The 21861-nt window shown below is 40.8% G+C and overlaps 1 protein-coding gene across 9 annotated transcripts in view; it reads right to left on the minus strand.

The window, feature by feature from the left end:
• Positions 1 to 21861, minus strand: part of KCNMA1 (potassium calcium-activated channel subfamily M alpha 1) — a 746198-nt gene that overhangs the window by 241904 nt on the left and 482433 nt on the right. The window lies entirely within an intron of this gene.

The following is a 21861-nucleotide window of genomic DNA, read 5'->3' on the forward strand; positions in this document are numbered from 1 at the left end:
ACAAAAATTGAATACAAATGGCCCACGCTTTGAAAGGGATTTCTTTCTTTTCATCGTGAAGAAATGCCTTTTGCATCCTGCATTATTGGTTTGTTGTTTGTCATATTTTAAAGCGACTCACAAAAATAAGATAGAATAAAAACTTTTCTTTTAATTGAGGTGTATGAAAGTAAAGGTAGGAAAAAAAAAAAAAGAATGCAGCAGTCACAAGGTCCTATCCTCTCGCTAGAGGTAAACCGTAGATCTAGGTCTGAGCTCTTTCCCAAGGAAAGCAAGCAGGGACGCACTCTAAGATTGACAAAGGAGTAAAATAAGCTGATTCTTAGGAGAAGAGGTTATCCCAGGAGGGGGACTCAAGAGAAATGTCTGCCTGCCAAAGGGGCCTGGGGTGATGCAGGAGCAACATTCTCACGGGCTGAACAATGGTGGGCTTTGTTTATTTGACTGCCTCCTGCTGGTCACTGTCACGGCACTGGGTTTCACTAATGCAAATGAGAAAAAAAGTTCTACATAGGGCTAAAAAAATTCAGTCTACATGTTCTCCTCAGATCAAGCCACACACTTTGGAGAAATGCTTGGTCTGAAGTGTCTATCCTTCAGGCCACAGCTCACAGCATCTCCCGAACTGCTTTCTCCCCTGGACCACTTGTGGTCTATTCTCAGCACAGTAGCCAGAGTGAGCCTGTTACCAGGTAAAATGGATCATGCCGTTCCTCTGCTCAAAATCCTCCAATGCCCACATTCCACACAAAGTAGAAGTCAAAGTCCTTCAAGAGTCTAAAGCAAGGCCAGCCCTCATTCTTTCTGGACCTGCTGGCCTCTTGCCCTCACTCATACTACTTTGCCTCTGATCTGGCCATCTTCCTCAGTGATCCTTGACTGTGTACGGGTGCTCCTGCCTCAGGGCCTTTGCACATGCTCTTCTCTCTACCTGGAATGCTCCTTCCCAAATGGCCACATGATGCCCTCGCTCACCTCCTTCACGCGTTTAATCAACATAACTTTCTCAGGGAGATCTTCCCTGGCTACTCTGTCTAAAAGTGCAACTCCCCCCTCAGCCCCACCCCCACCCCCCAAAAAACTCTTTATTCTGCTTGACTGCTTTATTTTTCTCCCCAGAATAAAGCACGAGCATCTTACTTATTTATGTAGTTTACTTTCTGTCTCCTTATCCACAGCACCAGCTCTAGGAGGGGAGGGATTGATGTCTATTGTGTTCACGGCTGTATCCCACGTACCTAAAATAGTGCCTTGCATAAGGTGGATACTCAGTAACTACTTGCTTGAATTGAATTGAATGAATCAGACTTCTGAGAATTAGACGGCAGAGAGCTAAAGGTTAGAGGCTCTGCGTTTGGAACTCTGAGGCTACACATTGTTTTCTAAAGGGAAAAGCCATGACTCTGAAAGTTCACCTGACAGAGGCCAGGGCTGACACTCTTAGGAAATATGAAGAAGCCTAACCAGGAAAGAGCCTTGACCAATGGTCACGCTGCTATACTCAGAGAGGCCCTGAAAGAGGACAGACAGCAACCTCAGACTCCATAAAGAGGCCAAGAAAAGGAAGCCGTGGGATGGGCAATGCCAAAGTGACAAATTATTCACCTCCTTTGCTTTACAACACTATATTCTTATTATTTATTCTATATAATTTTAAATCTCTGAAATAAAATTATTTTTTAGGAAATAGAAAATGGCTATAACAGAGTTGTGAAGAAGAGAATAACATATTAATCATGCTCTCCAAAAGTCTAGATAGTTTCACGAGCAAGTTCCTTTAAACTATCAAAACATAGTAAACTTCTCTACATATCAATACTCTCTATTATATAGTCAAGTAATAAAAATGGACTTTTCTCTCTCTTTCTGTACTTTGTATTGGTTAGAAAAGTGGTATTATTATTACTTTAAACTATTGGTAAAATGATGATGTTGACAATGATGTAAATCTATTATGATTGATCTGCTATTTTTAATTATTTCTACATGCCTAAATCTTGAGCTCTATCTTATTTAATCCATACAACCGAAGAAAATAGCTAAGGATACACAGGCTAGAGAATGTGTCCAGCACACAGTTTGTAAGCAGCACGGCACAAATTTCAACCCAAATTTATGTAACGCCACAAAACCCAAGCTCGTAACCACTGCCCTGGCACAGCCTTTGGTCAGTCAGTTCCGATTCCAAACATCAGCGTTCAAGTGAGCACTTAGAGCACTTGCGATCGTCTTGCCAAACTCTCCTAGCAATTCGCATTTCCGTCAGTAGGGAAATGCCCTTCGCCTTACACCCCCATCAGACTGAGTATTCAGATTAAGAAAAGACAGGAAGAAGGAAGGGAAAGGAAGGGAGGGAGTAAAGAGGGAGGGAGGGAGGGAAAGTAGGAGTCCCACTTTGATAGGCCTCAACCCCAAATAGAGCCCATCACTGTTTTATTCCTGCTTTTCTAGGTTAACAAATGAAGTTAACTGTGTTTTCACATAATTATCAGTCATTTTATTTTCTTCTCTAAAGTGCTTTATAATAGTCTCTGCCAGATTACCTGTGGGTTCATCTTATTCTTTTATTATATTTGAGCTCTTTCATAATGAGAATATTATATGTTATATATTTTATCCCACGGTTCATCATTCTTCTTTTAATTTTGCTCAAAGTTTTTTTTTTTTTCTTTCCTAAGTCTTAAATTTTGCTTAAGGTGTTCTGTTTTGTTTTTTTCCCTGAATTCCAAAGTTTGTTATATGGTCAAATATATCAGACTTCCATCATTGTTTCTTTGCTTTAAAATTTAAAAATGGCCACCTCCATCGTAAAAAACAGATTTTTTAAAATGCAGGGACATTTTCTCTTTGTACCTTCAGGGTGCGAGTTCTGAACCTTGGCTGCACATTTAAATCACCTGGGAAGCTTTAAGAATTATTGATACCTTGGTCTCACTCCCTCTTCCCCAATTCTGACTTAATGGGTCTGAGGTACAGCCAGGCAGAGGGAATTTTAAAGCTCTTCGATGATCCTAATGAGCCATCACGGTTGAGAAGCACTGAAAACTTTTTCTACAAATGAGCAGGAAGAAAATATTTTAGGTTCTATCACAACTACCCACTCTGCTGTAAATGACATGTAAATGAATGCACGTGACTGTATTCCAGTAAAATTTTATTCAAATAAATAGGCCACGGAGCCTAGTTTGCTAAGCCTGCTTTAGAGACCAGCTATTCAAATTCCATGTGCACATGAATCGCCTGGGATTTGTTAACATTCAGACTCTATTCCATGGGTCTGAGATGCGGCTTGATGCTCTGCATTTCTAACCAACTCTACGATGTCACCGATGCTTCTGGTCAGAGACCAAACTGAGAAAACAAAACTGCAGGGCACGGGTTCCCAGACTTTGTTGCCACTGCAATCACCTGGAAATTCTGGAATAACACTGGTGCCTATCTCCCACCCTCAGATATTCTGATTTAATTGGTCTGGGTGACAACTTGGGTGCAGAAATTTTTTATAACTCCCCTCATGATTCTAATGTGCAGCCAAGTGTGGGAACCACCCGTTTAGGGTATCTTTTCTTCTTTTAACCTTTAATTTGTAAATCCATCTTGACGTATTTATTTATTTTGGTTAATAGTGGGCCAAAGGGACCAAGTTTTATTTTTTCCCCAAATAGTTAGCAAATTGCCTTTTCCCTGAGTAATCGCTTGAGTAATCTAAAACCAGTCCTATATCCATTAAGCACCCTGTCTCTACTTTTTTTTGTGGTACGCGGGCCTCTCACTGCTGTGGCCTCTCCCGTGGCGGAGCACAGGCTCCGGACGCGCAGGCCCAGCGGCCACGGCTCACGGGCCTAGCCGCTCCGCGGCACGTGGGATCCTCCCGGACCGGGGCACGAACCCGTGTCGCCTGCATCGGCAGGCGAACTCTCAACCACTGCGCCACCAGGGAAGCCCTGTCTCTTTACTTTTAAAGAACATACTGGCTAACTATAAATTAGAAAAAATCCGTAGTATAATAATAGATTACTTATAAAATAATGCATTCAGCTCAAGATCTTAGGAAAAAAGTAGTCTTAACAACCACAGAAGAAAAGATGATTTCTACTTTAGTGTTTATACTTGAATAATCAGAGAACTAATAAAGATTAAAAGTGATAAAAATTTTCAAATCATTTTATGGGGGCAAACAATAACAACAATAAAACAAACAAAACACATGCTTATCCAATAAAGAAACAAATAGACTGGGCTTCCCTGGTGGCGCAGTGGTTGAGAGTCCGCCTGCCGATGCAGGGGACACGGGTTCGTGCCCCGGTCCGGGAAGATCCCACATGCCGCGTTGCGGCTGGGCCCGTAAGCCGTGGCCGCTAAGCCTGCGCGTCCAGAGCCTGTGCTCCGCAGCGGGAGAGGCCACAGCAGTGAGAGGCCCGCGTACCGCAAAAAAAAAAAAAAAGAAACAAATAGAAAATAAAGTCATGCACAATTTCAGGCTAATAAAATTTGAAATCCACACTGAGAGGGATGACTTTCCAAAAAATGTAAACTTTGTAAGTTCATACACACAAAAAAGAAAACCATGACAGGATGATAATTGAGATATAAATTGAAATTTTTATTAATATCTTCCCCTCAGAGTTTGCACCCATGTGATTTATTAAATTTTTAAAAACATTTACATTTTAATGAAACTCTAAACTATTCCATGATACACAAAAAGAGGCAAAGCTATTCAACTTGTTATAAAATAATCATAACCTGGTACCAAAAACTGCCTCTCAAAACACAAAAGTAAAATAAGCTAAGATTAGTGATGCTAAAGTTCTACATAAAATACCAACATAGATAATTCATCTGTGAATTCAAATAAGAAGCCAGAGCATTCTGGTTAACCCTAACAGACTGGACAGAATGATTTATCTCTGTCTCCTCTCAAAACTTCACTAAAATAATATTGAGGGGGGGCGGAAATAGCAAAATCCCACAAGGGCAGGAAGAAGGGAAGAGAAACTACAGCACGTTAACAGAAAACCACAAAACGATGGTAGACGAAAAGTGGATATTCTGTTGGAAATTAACTTGGCAAGGCGGAGAAACCTGATAACATATATAGTAAGAAACATACATATAACATAATAAAAACAACATATCAGAAATGTTCTTGGTCAATAAATTTGATAAGGAATTTCACAAAGACAGGTTGGTGGGGCCTGGTGGGGTGGGGAAATCATAGATAAGGAGAAAGCAACTGTTCAAAAGATGAAATGAGGTGACCAACACTGGGAAGTGGGAGGCTGGGACAACTCACTAATGGATTGGGGTACGAAACAGGAGCAGCCAGGATAAAACAGCAAGCGTGGGCATTGTAGTTGTTAAAGCAATATCCCACGTGAACTGGTGACTCTCAGGAGAAAGCTGTAAGACCAGTTATTGGACCAAAATACACTGCCACATACCCACCCCATCACTCCTCAGACAAGGCGCATTAAGCAAAGACAGCATTCTAATACAGGCTAACAGAAAATCTCAAATCCAAAGAGGAGCACGAAATCAGGAATCACCAAATATCTGAGGAAAGTCAAGCTTTCTTTGAAGAAAGGCACGTAGTCCAGCAAAATTTGCACTTAACGATACAACGTTAACAAAGCAACAACTTTAGAAAAAGTTTGATTGAAAAAGAAAGAATTGTAGGAAAATATGTCAACTCAGCAAAGATAAACTAGATATTTTAGAAATTAAAAATTTAAACATCAAAACTCTAAAAAGCCAACTCTTAGAAGAATGGATACAGCTACATACAAACTACAGGGCTAGACTATCAAACAGAGGTCTCTTCGTACAAAGCGGAAAAGGGGTGAAAAGTACAAAAAGGAAGTTGAGAGACATGGAAGACAAGTGTAGAATTTTTAACATTTACGTAATTGAGTTTCCAGAAGGCAAAAATACAGGCAATACAAAGCAGGAAAACTGGAAATTCCCTGGCGATCCAGTGGTTAGGACTCCAAGCTCTCACTGTTGGAGCCTGGGTTCAATCACAGGTCGAGGAGCTAAGATCCCACAAGCCTCCTGGCGCGGCAAAAAAAAAAAAAAAAAAAAAAAAGAAAGGAGGAAAACTCTCAAACATTAGAATAAAGTTTCCCAGATCAAAGGGATGACCTGCATCCTCAGATTGGAAAGGTCTGTTAAGTGTCCAGCAGGATAATTTTAAAGGACCCAAATTGAGGCATATTACAGTGATATTTCAGAACACCAATGCAAAGATATAAACTCCCCAAAGCAACGAGAATCAAATTATTGCCAGAATTCTCCTGGCTGCACTGGATTCAAGAAAACAAAGGAAAGATATCGCCACAATTTTCAGGAGAAATTATTTTGAGCTAAAAAAGATATACTTAACCAGCTGAAAGAAAAATAAATCCAAAAGCAAGTGAGATACAAGAAGCAATGCAAGAAAAGAGTAAAAGTAACTGATTAGTTTCTGTGTTGACTGAATATTACAAAAACAAATAATAATAATAATAATGATTTAAAAGTAAAACTTCTAGATGATACTACATGGAAGATGGAGGAGAGAGGGCAGTGAAGGTCAGAAAGTTGTGCTAAAGTTCTTGTCTTGCTTCAGGAGAAAGTACTATTAATTATACATATTAATAGAAAATCTTAAGTTTAAGCATGTGTATCAACAACTTAAGAATACATTTGGAATTATAAATTCCAAATCTCAGAAGGAAAAAAGAACAAAAGAATTTGATCAATCCAACTGAAGGAAAAGAATTGTGAAAAAAGAAAAGAAAAAAGCATATTAATTAGTATTAATAAAATACTATTGCAACAGCAAAAAGAATTATTTTTTAGTTATCACAACAAAATTGAGTGAGTTAAATTTATCTATTAATTGACAAAGACACTCAGATAATATAAAAACAGCAATAATCCATTCCAGATGCATGTAAGAGGTTCACTGAAAAGAAGGAAAGTTAGAAATATGTACCAGACAAATGCTGACCAAAGAAAAACAGGCAAACAGAACAATAATGATATCATATAAAGTGGCAGCTACTGTGAAGATGTACAAAAGAAAGAGTAATACTTCATATTCATAAAAGGAGAAATCCACCAAGAATATGTAACAGTGAAAAAAGTTTACACACCTAAGACTATATCTTTGAAGTACATATACAACAAAATCTGGCAAGAATGCATCAAACAACAAAAACTGACAAAGCCACATCACAGTGGGAGAGTCTAATGTTCACTTTTCAGACACTAGCCAAAACATAAGCACAAATAAGAAATGTTCATATAACACTTAGTTCCTTGGGATATATTTGTATATGTCTATCTGAATGGATGGACAGACAGATACATACATATATTATACCCAGTAAATAAAGAACACACTCTTCAGTAGCAACCTTTGAACAGTCATGAAACTGACCATGCACTAGGCGACAAAGAAATTTTACCAAATTCCAAAGTACAGAAATTATACAGGCCACATTTACCACAAAGCAACAAAATAAGAAAAATCACAAAAAGATAAGCAGAATAGGGACTTGACTGGTGGTGCAGTGGTTAAGAATCTGCCTGCCAATGCACGGGACATGGGTTAGATCCCTGGTCCGGGAAGATCCCACATGCCACGGAGCAACTAAGCCCGTGCACCACAACTACTGAGCCTGTGCTCTAGAGCCCACAAGCCACAACTACTGAGCCCTCGTGCCACAACTACTGAAGCCCATGCACCTAGAGCCCGTGCTCTGCAACCAGAGAAGCCACTGCAATGAGAAGCCCACGCACCGCAACGAAGAGTAGCCCCCGCTCACTGCAACTAGAGAAAGCCCGCGCTCAGCAACAAAAACCCAATGCAGCAAAAAAAAAATTAAAATAAATAAATATTTTTGAAAAGATAAGCAGAATAGATTGTATTATATAGAGAAGAATTTAATATATGATAAAGAAGTCATCACAACTCAAGGCGAGACAAGCATTATGTAATAATGATGGAATAATTGGTTCACAATGAGATCAATTTAAACTGTCACCTCCTACCATAATTGAAATTAAATTGAGATGAAAATTAAAATTAAATATAAATAATAAGCCATAAAAAACCCAAAGAAAATATAATTACATACTTATTAACCCTCTGAAGAAAGGAAGAATTTCTAGACCCAGATGTGAAACGAATCATAAAAATTTTTAAATCAGCACCATAAAAATATCAAAATTCTACAAGTCAAAAAAAGGTAATGAAGATCATAATCTATTAGAAAAATATTTAAATCAAATATGATATAATAAGGATAAAGTCTTCATGATGTCAAGAACATGTACTACATCACTAGTCCATAAATAGGCAAAAAGTCATAAGGAGGCTTGTCATGAAATAGGAAATATAACTAGTAAACAACATTAGAAATTATTACACTTGGTTGAAATAAAAGATATGTCAATTAAAAATATAGTAACTTTGGTTTATTCTGCTTAACTAGCAATGTATTTGAATTTCACCTACTAGAGATGCCCCTACAATGAGACAGTCCTATAATTTATGGTGGAATTGTAAATTGATACAGCATTTGCAGAAAATAATTCCACATTATAAATCAAACTACATTTCTGGGAAGGAAACCTAAGATAATATAACAAAACATGGAAAGATGCTACAGAAACAAAGAAGTTCCTTGCAAAATTATTCATTAAACAAGAAAAACAGAAAGCAGTTTGCTATCTAAAAATAGGTCTTCTTAAATATAGTCCATCTATGGGACATTATAGTCAAAAAATAATGTAACAACAAAGAAAATGCTTATGATATAATGTTAAGTTAAAGAAGTAGGACATAGTAGAATGGTGGTTACCAAGGGCTGAGGAGTGGGGGGGGGAAAGAGTAGTTGTTTAATATGTATGAAGTTTCAAATCTGCAAGATGAAAATGTTCTGTTTCACAACAATGCCAATATATTGTACTTAACACTATTGAACCGTGCACTAAAACATGGTTAAGATGGAAAAGTTTATGTTATATATTTTTTACCATAATAAAAATATAGCAAACTGGAAACATTTTTAAAAACTGGAATATAAAGTGTATGTTCTCTCTGATAAAACTATGAAAACTATAGGTATATGAAAAATAAAAACTAGGAAACACATAAAATGATGACAGTGGTTGAGATATGGAGGTAGGATTTCTGGATTTCATTAATTTTCTTGAGTTTTTAAATTTTTCTGTAATACTTATTAAAAATTCTTATTTTTCTTCATAACATTTTGTTGCTGTTGTTATCAAGTTAATGGCAAGTCAGGACTGAGGACAGGTGTCTTCTGACTCTGAGCCCCGCGTCCTTGTCAAAGATTCAGGAACCCGAGGCCAACAGCTCTAGGCAGGGAGGACCCCTGGCCATTGCTGTCCCTTCAGAGGGTCACACTCGGCACCTGGGACCTGAACAACCAGGTTAGGCCATCCTGAGAACTACTGCCATGTAATTTTAGTGCTGGGCAACCATAAAGGTTAAGGGATTTAGGACCTCTTTCTCAGATGGAAGCAGAACAGCGACACTGACGAGAGACTGAGGGACATGCAGGTAAATGATGAATCATTCACCATTCACGGTCCCCATTATCCCAAGACAGAAAGGACTCAGGGGATTCCTGCAAGCAAGGTCCCACTGGAGCACAAGACTAAGAAAGCACAAAAGCAAACGCATCCCAGCCCAGGGTGGAAAGCCGGCCAGGGTTTTCCAATTTGCTGTCTTCCATTCCCTTTAACTCCTTAATCTTTAAATCCAAAAAGCTGAAAGGTTCAAATAAACCTCTGTCATTTCCAATCCCTCCACCCCCACGTAAATCCTGAAGAGCAATTATTTCTGTAGTGTCTGACAAGGTCATAGTCATCTGGCCTTGCAGCTCGAGAGCTCAAATCGACGACAGGAGTCATCAGGGTAAAGAGGGACAGACACAATCCCAGGGAGGCTTCTACAGGGTGGTCCCTGCACCCTGCTGCCATCCCCAGGTCCCACCTCCCATCCCGCAGATATATCACTGCCTGGACCACGTGCTCTCACCCTCCACACAGAGAGAATCAGAGCCTCTTCTTCCCAGCTGGAGGGAGAGGACTGTCTTTCTTGCTCTCAAATGCCCCTGGGCTTTTGCTCCTCCAGTTAGAACCTGCGTTTTATAAATGGTGCTTGTTTGCCTGACCTTTTCAAATCTTTTCCCTCGATAATTGCTCAGGTTGTTCGGTGCCCCACCTTATCCCGGTCCTGCTTCCTATCTGACAGATGCTAAACATCGGGTGATATTCCAACTGGGATTCTCACACATTCATTCATGCTTTCATTCATGAATTCATGCCATACATGTGCAGTGAGTGTCTCTCTGTACCAGTCACTCACTGTCCTAGATCGTGAAAGCAAAGGGGTGAAGCTCCTGCTTGACAGTCTCCAATTTGAATAAGGGAGCCAGAAAGGAAACAAATTTTTAAAAAAGTAAACAAATAAATCTTGTTGATTTCACCTCTTAAATACATATAAAAAAATAACTCATCTTTTCCCTTTCCAATGCCAGAACCATGGTCCAAGCCACTGTTATCTCTAATTTGGCCAGCAGCCCCCAAGCTCGTCTGCACTTATATTCCCTCAGCCCACCATGCCCCACCATCCATTTCCTAGAAGCAGCCACTGTGATTTTTGCAGACATCAATCAGATCACATCGCTTCCAGCTAAAAGCCCTCAGATGGCTTAAGTTCAGACCCCTTACCTTGCTCTGAAGGCTTTCCATGATCTAGTCCGTATTCATTTCATTTCTACTCTCCCCATCCTCACACCTGCCACACTGCATCTCTGCTCCTTGAGTATCTCCCAGTTCATTCTCAGCTCAGGGCTTTCCCTTCTATTCCTTTCTGGAATGTTCTTCCCCTAGATCATTGCAAGGCTGGCTCAACTGACACTGCCTCACAGAGGTCTTTTCTAGCCACCCAATCTGGACCCGCCCCCCATTACTCTGTTCTTCTCTAGAGTGTTTATCACAATCTACAATGTTCATATTTGCTTGTTTATTTGCCTGTCTTCCTCTGTAGGAGGTCAGCTCCACTGCAGCAGCACCTCAAACACCTGTTCACCACTGTGTCCATCATCCTCCCGAACAGTGATGATGGGCACATGGTCAGCTCTCACTACTGAAAGTGAATGAATGAACCCCTTGCAAGGGTAAAGTAAGGAGAGTGAATACTAAGCGAAAGCTGCGGTTTCACTCACGTAACTCTTTCCCGGGAAATGGTCCATTTTCTCTTAGCTTAATAGTCTCATCATTTTCACTCATCTCTCTAGCTGCCTTAATATTGGCCCTTGGCAATGCTGGATGTTATAAAGCACAAAGCAGTTCTTTCTTGAAGTGAAGGGAGAGGCAACAGAACAATCTGGTCAGCAGATCTAGGGTCACAGACACGGGGGCATGAATATTTAGATTCCAAACGAAGTCCATGCAGATGTTTCAGCCCAAGGAGGCCTTTCATGCCAGTTCTAATGAAAAGGATTGACCAGCACTCACCTGTCACTTGCTTGCTAATTGGAATTTTGCTCTACACAGTGGTATAATACAGAGATAGTTCAAGCTGGGCCTATCCATATCAGAATCGTAAGCTGGGTGTCAAAGGGACTATACTTCATTTTAAAGAAGCTACTTGTAACGCTAACCTTTCTGGAAATAAAAGATATCTCTTCCTATGACTGGGATTGTTAGATACAGAAGTGCAAAGTTAAGTCATTTATTTCAAATGCCCATATATTACGGATGCCCGAATAAAACCAAATCCCTATTAGAAAGCAGTTGAGACAAGAAAATCTGTCCAGAGGATATCTCTTATGATCTCTGCTGGGTGAGAATAATGAAGTACCATCCAAGACAGGCAAGAAAACATTGCCACGGCCCAATATGAGGACAGAAGAAAGCAAACCAAAACGGCATTGTTGTCCTTGGAAAAAAAAAGTCAATAGCTTCCAACACCGCTCCTGAAAAATGCCGACTCACTGGAAATTATTACCACTTAATAAATGAAAAGGAAGCCGTTCCCGTCATTTACCAAGCTTTCCCCAACATTTCTGAAATATATTCTTTAACAGCTCAAAAACATTCAGGAGCACTAGAGACCAGTTATATTCATCTAAAAAGGAAGGACAGGATTTCTGCCTGGCCCAGCTCATCTGCGCTCAGGGGTACGCCAAGCACAGAGGAATGGAGAAGCCCATCACTTGTCGGCTAGCCCGCAGAGAGGGCACTTCTTTCCTGGGCAGCCTCTCAGAATACGGGATGCTTTTGGGTGGATCCTTACCCCAAGAGGCGCAAACCCTGCAACAAGACACCACCGACTTCCAGAAGCTCTGTGGTTCCTCCTCAGCAGTGCTGGGCCCAGACCTCACCCGGAAGCCATTATGGAACAAATCTCCCAGGGACTTTTTGCGGCGCCTGGTGGGTCCATAGACCTCTGTGCTGGAGCTGCTGGGTGGGTGATGGTAGACCAGAATCTTACTGGAGATCATGGTGGAGGCAGAGAGCTGGGCTGGGATCCAGGTTCCCTGTAATTCACTTCTTGCACAAGCTGATGCTCTGGAAGGACCTGTGTTTCTCTGACCTGTGCTACAGACAGGTCCTCCTGTCCAGCACAGCGTGGCTCACCAGCATCTAGGTCCTGGTGGAGCAAATCGACACTCTCTCCTCCCTCACCCACCCGCCAACTTCCAAGAACCCCAGCAGGCTCTGGGCGTCAGAGGCATGAAGCGGGTCAGAAGGGCAGTCGGGAGGGGAGAGGGGAGCGCTCTGATCCATGATGTCCTAACAAGCTGATCCATCAGCTTCATTCTGTAAATTACCACATAAGCTCCTTTGGACATGGTTTAGGGGAATAGCAGGAGAAAAGGCCGTAATTCCTTAAATCAGGGGATACAGAATACAGTGTGGGAGAGGCTGCAGTTTGGAGCCCGCTGGGCCATTTCTTTTATTTTAGTGATCCTGTCTGATGATGGATGGTTCAAAGGGAGGGCTCCTTTATAAGATGTGATGCCCAACTAGAGAGAAAAACCACCAGCATAACCCAAATATGCAAATCCTCTGCTAATCCTACGTGTAGGACTGAGGCAGAGGAGGAACTCTGCTCTGAGGAGCAGACCCTCGCCCCCCACATTCCCATCTTGTAGTTCTCAGCATCTCCCCTCGTTACCAAGGCCAGGCCCCTCTATCCCCCAGGGCGCTGAGTGTAAACAAAAATACAGCAGGGTCAGACAGAGGGAAAACATGAAAAATATAAACAGAGAAATATCTAGATTCTGTAGGTTGTCAGTCAAGGCTCCCCATAATCTGGCCTCTACCTATTTTTCCAGCCTTCACACTGCCTTCTAGCAAAACTAAAATTATTAGATGGAATTTTCAAAGGGAACAACTTATTTCTCCTCAGTATAGATTAGTTCGTTCACACAACCGTGATGTTTCAAACATCTATTATGTGCCAAGCATTGTGATGGGTACTGAGTATTCAGCTTCCAACAGGAATAATACAAGTCCAGCCTTGGTGGACGTTACAGTCTAGTAGGAGAAAGAAGCAATATAAAGACTTTATCATAATTTTAACAAATTAGTAATTTGGGTAAAGTGCTGCAAAGGAAAGTCATTAAATAGCTATGTGAGTATGTATGCATGTGGTACATATACGTGTATCTGGATGTGAATGTTCATGGAATATGTTGTGACATGTATATCAGAAGGGGGTTCACATTAATTCTGAATCCTAAGGGTTGAGCAGCAGTTGGACAGGTGAGAAGAGATAAAGGTGGTGGTGAGGGGAACTTTTTTAGTCTGTGGCAACAGCATAACAAATATCATAAAGAGTGAAGAAAATGATCTGTTCCTGATTTGAAAGGAATCCAATGTGAGGAAAATGAAACAACTGGTGGGAGATTAACTTTTTAACACCCAGAGTCTTCTGAAAATGATGGATATACTACAGATCCTACAGACATTAAGAAGATAATGAAGGGCTATTATGAACAATATTATGTCTATAATTTTAAAAATTAAATGAAATAGACAATTTTTTAAAAAGTACAACTTTTCAAAATGACAAGAAGAGACAGAAAATCTAGACAACCATATATCTGTTAAAGAAATCAAAACTTCAGTTAAAAACATCTCTACAAAGAGGAAAGGGGACCCTCCTACACTGTTGGTGGGAATGTAAATTGGTGCAGCCACTATGGAAAACAGAATGGAGTTTCTTCAAAAAATCAAAAACAGAGCTGCCACATGATCCAGCGATCCCACTCTTGGGCACATATCCAGACAAAAGTACAATTCAATAAGATACATGCGCCCCTATGTCCATAGCAGCACTATTCACAATAGCCAAGACATGGAAACAACCTAAATGTCCATCGACAAAGGAATGGATAAAGACGATGTGGCACATATATACAATGGAATACTACTGAGACATAAAAAGGAATGAAATAATGCCATTTGCAGCAACCTGGATGGACCTAGAGATTATCATACTAAGTGAAGTAAGTCAGAAAGAGAAAGACAAATACCATATGATATCACTTATATGTGGAATCTAAAATACGACACAAATGAACATATCTGCAAAACAGAAACAAACTCACAGACGTAGAGAACAGACTTGTGGTTTCCAAAGGAGAGGGGGTGGGGGAGGGATGGATTGGGAGTTTGAGATTAGCAGATGTAAACTATTATATATAGAATGGATAAACAACAAGGTCCTACTGTATAGCACAGGGAACTATATTCAGTATCCTGTGATAAACCATAATGCAGGGACTTTCCTGGTGGTCCAGTGGTTAAGACTTAGCCTTCCAAAGCAGGGGGTGCGGGTTTGAGCCCTGGTTGGGGAGCTAAGATCCCACATGCCTCGTGGCCAAAAAACCAAAACATAAAACAGAAGCAATATTGTAACAAATTCAATAAAAACTTAAAAAAAAAATGGAGAAGGATATGAAAAAGAATATATATATGTATAACTGAATCACTTTGCTGTACAGTAGAAATTAACACAACATTGTAAATCAACTATACTTCAGTAAAATAAAATTTTAAAAAAGGGAACAGATTTTTAAAAAAATTCCTCTCCAATGAACTTTATTTTGAGGGAGGGGTGGGGGTGGGGAGGAAATCTCCACAAAGAAAATTTCAGGTCTAGATGGTTTTCACTGGAGAATTCTACCAGCATTTAAGAAGGAAATAATACTGATACTAGACAAACTCTTTTAGAGAATAGAGGAAGAGGAAACAATTCCCAAAGTGTTTTATGATGTCAGCATAAATATGACATCAAAACCCTACAAGGGCATTGCCAAAAAAAAAAAAAATTACAGACTAACACACCTCATCAACATAGGTACAACAATCCTTAAATATATACTAGTAAAATTAATCTAGAAGTACATAAAAAGGATCATATATCATGACCAAGTGGAGTTTATCCCAGGAACACAAGATTAGCTTAACAAATGAAAGCCAGCAATGTTATTCACCACATTAATAAATTCAAATAGAAAATTCATATGACCATTTTAATAGATGTCAGGAAAAAAATCTGACAAAATACAACGCTGCTTTATGATAAAAACTATAAGCCTACATGTGGTAAGTGTGTTAAGACAATGTTTTATGGCCTAAACAAAGACACGCTCATTAATGAAACAGAAGAGAGTCCAGAAATAGACCCACATATATACAGTAAATTGATTTACAACAAAAGTACCAATGTAATTCCATTAGAAAAGGAGCATCTTGTCAATAAATAGTAATGGAAAATCTGGATATCTATAAAGGGAAAGAAATGAAACAACTCTTTCCTAATACTATACACAAAATTAGTTTGAGATGGGTCACATACTTAACGTAAAAGCTAAATATAAAGCTTCTAAAAAGAAACAATGGAGAGTACCCTGAGGACACTGGGGTAGGTAAAGATTTTTTTAGGAAACAAAAGGTGCTGTTAAAAAAAAGTGATAAATTAAATATCATTAAAATGTTAAAACTTCATTTTACATTTAAAGATCATTCAAAGATAAGTCACAGGGGCTTCCCTGGTGGCGCAGTGGTTGAGAGTCCGCCTGCCGATGCAGGGGACACGGGTTCGTGCCCCGGTCCGGGAAGATCCCACATGCCGCGGAGTGGCTGGGTCCGCGAGCCATGGCCGCTGAGCCTGCACATCCGGAGCCTGTGCTCCGCAACGGGAGAGGCCACAACAGTGAGAGGACCGCGTACCGCAAAAAAAAAAAAAAAACAAAAAAAAACCCCAGGGTTTCCTATAATAATTTTTTTTAATTTAAAAAGAATTCTCCGCAAACATATGCACACACTCAAATGAATTTGGGCTCATTTCTCTGGGCATACGTGTATTGTGAAAAATGGTCCAGTGTGTCCCAAGGTTGCTACCCTACGTCGTCTGCCATAAGGAATTCTGTGAGGGTTTCACTTGTTCCTGAAGGCCCAGTGTTGCCAACATGGAACATTGTCCCTCATCTGCAGAACAGGGTAGGGGGTAGTGGGGGAGTCAGTAAAGAAAATCATAAGAATATTAATCCATTCTTTTAAAAATATTGACCAAGCCAGAAATAGAGACACAGATGTAGAGAACAAACATACGGACACCAAGGGGGGAAAGCGGCAGAGGGGTGGGGTGGTTGTGTGATGAATTGGGAGATTAGGATTGACATGTATACACTAATATGTATAAAATAGATAACTAATAAGAACCTGCTGTATAAAAGATAAATAAAATTAAATTAAAATAAAAATATTGACCAAGCAATTAACTCTGACACAATTGATCTCTTTGGTGAAATCAACAGATATCCAATTTCCTAGATCCTATACAAATTGACATGACAGTGCATTTATTCAACTACAAATTTTAATTAAGCACGTATTTAGAAGAGAGGCAGGATTCTGGACCCAGAACGATGGGATTCAAATTTCAGCTCTGCCATTACTTGGGAATGTACATTTACAAATTCCTTCTGAGAAACTCACGGTATCTCAGTTTCCTCAACTATAAAATGGGAATAGTAACAGTAACCTACCTCATCAGGTGGCTGTCAGGCATAAAACAATGTATCTATAACAGTTAAAACTGTCCTTGGTTCATCGTAAGTATCAGAGAGTGTTTGCTATTATTATTACTATGAGTCAGATACTGAGCTAGACACACTGCAGATGCAAGTAAGATCAGCTATAAATCCATCCCCAAGGAATTTACACGCTTGTGGAGCACTTTACGATCTACAATTGTATTTAGCTAGATAGGACCACCTATATATCATTTTATTTTAGCAGAAGACCTCCAGATTAACCTCTCCCCTCACTTGTTCATTGGTGCCTGAAATTTCACCATTAGAGCAGCAGCATTACATAGTAAGAAAGACCTATGTAGTAGATAGATATGGGTTTGAACCCTAGCTTCCTTCCTTACACACTCTGAGAACCTGGGCTAGTTATATGAAACCTACAAGCCTACTACTGCATGTAAAATACAGAGATAATAATTATGCCTCTAAGGGGTTGGGAAAATAAATTGATTTAACATGTGTTTTTAAATGCCTAACCCAGAAAATGTGTTACATAAGTGCTCATTCCTGGTCTCCTCTGAAGCCCCCGTACTTGACCCCTCTTCCTTGGGTCTAATGGTCTGATCCTACTAAAATGCACAGCTGCCTAGCAGTCATTGATCCCTTGGCTAGAAAATAAGGGGTTGAGAGGGGTGAAAGAAAAACTAGAGCTCCACCTGGGCCTGGGGGAGGAGAGTAGGTGCAGAGGGCGGAGGAGAAAGGGGCAAACTGGAAAGCAAATTGTGAACTAAAACCAACTCCACTTGCAGGCAAGCCATGGCCCTATTTTTAGCTGACAAAACAGCCATCCAACCTCTGTGATCTAAAACAGGGAAGACAAATGTCAAGGGTGAACCAATGACCAAGCACATATTTCTTGTACTACAGTTTATTCCCCAAATCCCAGATCATTTGAATCAAGTGCCTCCAGGTCATTTCCTCACACTTCTACTCTTTTTAAAACTGGAAACTAGAAGCTTGTGGCATTTTCACAGACCTCAAATTACAAGGGAAAACGATGCCTTGCTTTGGTCCCTGGTTCAGCTGTTCAAGAAAATTTTGCCTTATCTCCAGTTCATCTGCCTCCCTGCACTGTATGCCATCTTCCCCTCCCTCCCTCCCTCCCTCCCTCCCTCCCTCCTTCCTCCCTCCCTCTTTTCCTTCCTTCCTCCTTCCCTCCCTCCTTCCTTCCTCCCTCCCTCCTGAGAACTAACCATCTAAGGGGGCAGAGCAGTCTGTGATTCAGCCCCCTCTTCCTTCCCCAGCCTCCCCCTCACCACCCAGTAGCACTGAATTTCTTGGTCCCTGTAGTTTCCTCCATTTCCAAAGTCACAGGTTCTGTCTGTCCTGGCATACCACGTGTGACTTTGGAGACAAATGAATCCAGCCTTGTCCAATATCCCCACCTCTTCCCCAAGATGAAAACCTGAGCTCAACAAAGAGAACAGGCCTAACCCTCCCTAACCCTACTTCCCAGGCTGAGCCCCCATTGGGAAGCTGACACAGAGCCCTGCACTTCCCCCCTGCCTGACATTTGAACCCACAGGGGACAGAGGGCAGTCCCTGGTCACTGAAGTGCACACAGGTTTGATTTTTTGAGATCTGTACCCCTTTCTACTGCAAGGAGGACCTGAATCAGTTTACATGATGAAAAACAAAATCAAAACCCACATATAGGGATAAACTAGGACAGGGCTCCTGCTTTCTGGAATTAGAGGGAATGGATGTTACCAGGCATCTGCCAGCAGCAGGACAAGAGTGAGGCCTAAGAGGCACCTAGGGCACAAAATTTAAGGCAGCACCGCTTTTTAAGGCCAACCCTGCCTTTCATCGCCTCGAGAGTGAGTGCCTCCTTAAATTTTGCACCCTATGCCCCTCTCTTGCCTCACCCTAGTCCCAGCCCTGGCACCTGCAGTGAGTCCATTACTAAGTTCCTCTCTTTAATTGGCTCTGCATTTTCTGTCACCTATGGCAAGAGAGAAACATATACCAGGGCTGTGACTGTGAACCGGGAAAACCGATAAAGACAATTCAGAGATCAGCGTTAACCTAAAATTAAATTCAAGCAGAATTTTTGTGCCAGCGGCTTTGAATAAAGACTGAGGGACACAGTGAATTATATCTTCAATTACAGTTTACAAAGAACAGAGGCACTCCTTCCAAACGGATGCTCTTGATTTAGCACTCTATAAAGGCAGAAAGCAGAACACTGAATCTCAGGTCAGTAAAAACATTTTCATAAGGGCCTCAGGTTCCCCAGGATTTGGCTATGTTTAATTCTGATGCTCAAAATTAATTTAAGGTAAACTGAGAGGATGAAAACGAAGTGTTTGGTTTTGGGGGAATTAATTTGCCACCAGCTATGTTGTGTTCTGATGCTTTAAATTAACAACAGGATAAACCTGGACAATCAAAATCAGGGGTGGCAACGTTTTTTTTCTATGAAGGACCAATAATAAATATCTCAGGCTTTGTGCGCCACACAATGTCTGTTGAAACTACTCAACCTGGCCACTGTAGTGTGAAAACCAGCCACAGACAATAAGTAAGAAAATGGGGCTGACTACCTTCCAATCAAACTTTATTTCCAAAGATAGGTGGAGGACCAGATTTAGCCTGCACGCCATAGCTTGCCAACCTCTGATTTAACGACACTTTGACGGGAGGAAGGAATAATTTGCCAACAGGTGCTTTTTCCAGTTAGTAACTCTTGGTATTTCCTTCGGTTCCCTGTAACACTAATTTTAGCGCCTGATATCATGCTCTTTTCACTTTCCTAGCTTAATTCAGGCATTTATACATCATTTCAGACTATGAACTCCTCAAGGTCAGGGGCTCTGTCTCTCTTCTTTGTGTATAATCTGTAATGCACAGCCGGGCACATTGCTCTTGCTTAAAATGATCTTCCCTTGCTGAACAAAGGTGATTCGCATCTCTGGTTCTGATTTGTGAAGATGTGGAAATCTTTTTAACCTAAGAGGAGAAAGAGTTTCTGCCAAAGGATGGACTGTCATGCCCCTCCCCATGTGCATCATGGTTTTAATAAGTCCTGAATACAGCTATGTTAAAGGCATAAAACAATTCGTTCAGATCAACAGCAAGTTAGCAAGTCCCACTTTGTGATTCCAAAGTCCTTGGCTCATGTGCTTTTTTCATCAGCACATTTTTTCCTACAAATAAATAGCTATATAACTTCTGTCTCCTTCTGTTCATATCCTCAGTGTCCAGCACATGGTAACATTCATTAAATATGTGTTGAAGAAATGAGGAAATGAATATAAGTTGGGCTTAGCTCGTAAACCCTTTGTTACACTCAAAACCTCTGCCAACCGGTTCAGGCAGTTACAGTAACTGTTAGGCAAGACCTTGTGCTGTGGGGCTGCCCAGTTCAAACCCAGATTTAGTACTGCTTAGTGAAATAAGCCATCTGCAGTCTCAGCCTGCATCCTTAACCCTGATTTGTCCCTGAGCACAAGGAGGTCCCTGATCTGAGTTTGAATGGCAGGCATCACTGACCCCCGTCAGTTCCATCAGCTTCACCCATCTCGGCTACGGGCTCTGAGTGACAGGAGATGAGGACTGAAATCGCCATCCTTTCACAGAATGAGGGCAGGAGGCACAAAACCATCTGCTTAATGGTCATGTGGCAATAGATAACATCTCGAAAGTCCTTACAGTATATGACTTCACTGATGAAGATGGATCACACTTAAGCAGTGATGCTTGATCTCTACGAAACAGCTTATCCACAGCAGGGACAAACTCAGAGATAAGACAAACAGCAGCAAGCTGGTCTGGGACTATGAAAACGCTGCCGAAACATGATTTATGTGAAAATAAATAAGGTGGGTCACTCCTTTATCATTAACAATAAGTGGATTCTTCCTGCCACAGATGTACTGAGGATGTAAATGAACAACACACTCGAATTATTACTTACGCTGTTTTTCTTTACCCACTGCCTGAGGTGTGGGTTTGCAAATAAAATCAACCCACCATTATTCTGGACTGATTATTCAATTAGGGGTAAAAGAGGCCAGCCCTTTCCTATTCTTCCATCAGACGCCTTCCTTGCGGCCATTTCACTGACTGCATGAGGGGACAAGGGAGGAAATCAGTGGGCACCAGTTTCAAACCCAGCAAACAAAGGGGAAGAATATAGATAAAAGAAATGAAATAATCAGCAATAATTCACTGCATTGCTATTACATGTTTGGTCCTTTTTGAGGCGCTGTTAGGGCTAGAAACACCGTAAGACATGGTCCCTACTGTAATGACACACAAACAATAACAAAAAAGCAAAAATGAAAAACAGCAAATGAATAATCATTTTTTTGGAACAGACTGTGAATAGCTTAAGGGTGCTGAGAGCATGGTCCACAGGACAGAAACCCACAGATAATGCAACAACGTTATGCTGGTTGACAATTTAGACTTCCTTTCATTAGATTCTTATGTCAGAAGTGCTGAGAGAGACAGAGGAGGCAATAAAAAGCATAAAAACTTAAGACTTCTGGTGGGTATGGAGAGAACATATGTATGACAGTTTGAACTAAGTAGATTCTAGTTTCAGGAATGCTCCAGCATACCCTGTCACCTTAGACCAGTCATTTTCTCTCCTTATGATTTAGGTTTCTCACCAGAAGGAAGGAAGGAAGGGAGGAAGGAAGAAAGGAAGGAAGGGACAGACGGAGGGAGGGAGGGAGGGAGGAAGGAAGGGAGGGAGGGAGGGAGGAAGGGAGGGAGG

The sequence above is a fragment of the Monodon monoceros genome, unplaced genomic scaffold (genome assembly GCF_005190385.1).
Source record: "Monodon monoceros isolate NGI ecotype Baffin Bay Population unplaced genomic scaffold, NGI_Narwhal_1 Super_Scaffold_4, whole genome shotgun sequence".
Lineage (NCBI taxonomy): Eukaryota > Metazoa > Chordata > Mammalia > Artiodactyla > Monodontidae > Monodon > Monodon monoceros.